Here is a 2,886-nt window from a genome sequence, read left to right as displayed (position 1 = left end):
TTCCTGCCTTCCTCTCCGTTGGCATCCTGGTCCTTTCCCTCCGTGACTCATTTAAGTGCCACTCAATTTCAGGGAAAGGGAGCTCCTACGGACCGGGGCAGTGGCGTAAGGGGACAGACTGGGGAAGACACCGTGATGCCCTCAACCCCATCCCTGCAGGTGGTCCACGAGGGGCCAGCTGTCCTGCCTGCACAGGGCTCCTGGAGGATGTGGTGACCGCCACCTGTGGACACACCTTCTGCCGGCTCTGCCTCCGGCCACCCGCCCAGATGGGGACTGAGCCCTCGGGCAGGGTCCTGCTCTGCCCACCCTGCCAGGGGGAGGAGCAGACAGAGGCCCCTGTCCCTGGGCCTGCTGGGGGAGACTCACCGCGAGGAGGACGGTGAGAAGTTCTACTTCTTCTGTGAGAAGGTGCCGAGTTCCTGTGTGTTCTGCTGGCCTTCCCCCAGGCCCACACCATGGGGTTCCTTGAGGAGGCCATTCAGCCCCACTGGCTAAGAAGTGCGGCTTTACCTCGGGCCTGTTCAGGGCAGGACAATGTGCTGTTGTGGGTGGAGGGAATGGGATGGGGATCTGGATGAAGTGCCTGGCTTCCATGCCAGGGGACCCCAAGGCTGTAAGGACACCGGGGACACTCCCAGACTGAAGAGGGACACGGCTCCACTTGGATGAGTGGGTGTTTGTTGTCTCAGGGGGGTCTTTAGCTCCAGCCCTCGGCGGACCCCATGGTGATGGAGCCCAAGACTGTAGCCATGGTTTCGCGCACTAAGGAAAGTAGCCCAGGGCGGAGTGGGAAGGATCTCCTGCAGGCATGGGCAGGATGAGCTTTGCTCCCAGGGTGCAGGCTGGAAATGGGATTGGCAAGACCCTGATCTCTGGGGCTCAGAGGAAAGAGAGGAGCAGGGGAGGGTAACCTGCAGGTGCTGCTCTTCTACTGAGAAAGAGGGGGGCGGGCGGCAGTAGTCCAGCGCTACAAGAATTTCCCACCTGGTCTTGGGGACACTGTCTGCCCCTGCCTGCCTCTCAGATCTCTCTCTTGTCAGTCACCAGGTCTAGAAGTGGTTTCCTCAGAAACATCTTCAGAATCTTGACCTCTGCCTTATGCCCACAGCCAGGCCCTCCCCGCTCACCCACGTTGCGCAGTCTCCAGCGCACTCCCTGCCTCCATTCTCACCCATCCAATCGCCTCCAATCTGCCGGAGACACATCACCAAAAACACAAAGCCAATCATGTCCCTCCCCTTCTCTAAATCCTTCCATGGATCCCTAGTACCCAGAGAAAGTCCAATGTCTTAGCATGGCACTCAAGGCCCTTTGCAGCCGGGCTCCTCGCTCAGTCACCCTCCTCGAGGCACCACATGTCCAGCCACACTGAGCTGCAGCTGCTGCTTCCTGAACCGTCTTATTTGTTCCTGCTTTGAATACTTCTTGAACATAGTTTCTTCCTTCCTGAATGATCTGCCCACCTCCCACCACCTTTTCTCTTTTAACATTTTAACTATTTTTAAGTATACAGTTCAGGGACATTAAGAACTTTTCTCTCCCTCTCTGCCCAACTGGAAATTTATCTTCCAAGGCCCACTGTAAATGTTCCCTGCCTCCCTTACCCCTTCCGGCGGAACTGTCCTTCCCATCTCACTGTGCGTCCACCACGACTATTACGTTTTTCTATCCATATTTTAATCACTCGTAACTGACTCCTGCCCGAGAGGGTGATCTCTTTAGGGAACCAGGGACTGGGCCCCTTCTACCTCTGAACCCCTCAGCACCCAAAGGCGCCCCCGGAATGTGGTGGGCAGTTCACATCCGTGAGCTGGATCAGTAACGCAGCCACCTCTTTCTACCCTTCTCCTCCCCACAGGAGCATCTCAGGAGTCGGCGGGAAGCTCTGAGCGTGGAGAGAGATGAAATGGGGACATGAAGTGTCGAGAAGAGCAGAAGCTCCGAGTGCTTCTTGGGAAGGCCGCACCACTGGGCACTTTCTCCTTTGGGGGTTTTCTTAACAGACTCTGGGGAGGCCGGCTGCCTGGCTGGAAAGAACCGGCAAACTGGTCTCGGTCACCTTCCTGCCATTGTACACAGGCATTTGGGATCTCGGAATGTCAGCGCTGGAGGGGGTTCTGGCGTCTTCTAATCCAACGTCCATCTTATCTGCCATGTTTTGCAGAATGGAAAACTGAAGTCCAAGAAAGTGATGCTCCCAAGCCACATGGCAAAGCCCAAGTTCGTGAAGAAATGACTAGAACCTGGGTCTCCAGACGCTTAGTCCGTTGCTCCTCCTGCTCATTCTGTCTGCCGAACACACCACCTGCAGATGCGGAGCTGGGGCCGGACAGTGTATATTACTGTGTGGAGTCTAGTCCTCACCGCAAGGCTGTCCCTGGGGACCCTGGGCCAATGGTGTGGCTTTACCTGCCTCCCTCCTGCCTCTTTTTTCATGCTACAAAGTTATCAAGGAGGAAACTGCAGTATGGGAATCTCTGGTGCCTTCATCAAGGAGACAGAGTGTGGGGACAGGAAAATCTCTGAGCATCCCTCACCTCCCATCGCAGTGTCCCTGTAGATGGCGACCTCCATGGCTAAGACCAACCTCACACTCTCCACTACGTTGTGTTGATTCTAGTCACAACTTCTTTTCGCCTCAATTGCTTTCTAAGAAATGACTACAGTAATTTCCACCCAACTCTATGAAGGTGTGGTAGGGCTAAGATGGTATCATAGTTTTGGGGAAGATAGATGGGAAGATTTTTAAAAACTTAAACGTGGCTTTAGAGGATAATGTGGCATTATTATTAGAATCTCTAGCTAAGAAAATAGCACAGCCCTCATCACTGGTAAGTCCACCTTCAGACCTATCTACTTTTCCATAGTATTATTTAGAGGGAT

The 2,886-nt window shown here is 54.5% G+C and overlaps 1 pseudogene; it reads left to right on the top strand.

The window, feature by feature from the left end:
- Positions 1-135: 135 nt before the first annotated feature.
- Positions 136-2,886, top strand: part of LOC105817269 — a 22,734-nt pseudogene continuing 19,983 nt past the window's right edge.

Source organism: Propithecus coquereli, unplaced genomic scaffold (assembly GCF_000956105.1).
Source record: "Propithecus coquereli isolate 6110/MARCELLA unplaced genomic scaffold, Pcoq_1.0 Scaffold404, whole genome shotgun sequence".
Classification (NCBI taxonomy): Eukaryota; Metazoa; Chordata; class Mammalia; order Primates; family Indriidae; genus Propithecus; species Propithecus coquereli.
The sequence above is the reverse complement of the archived record's forward strand: the minus strand, read 5'-3'. Positions and strand labels throughout refer to the sequence as shown.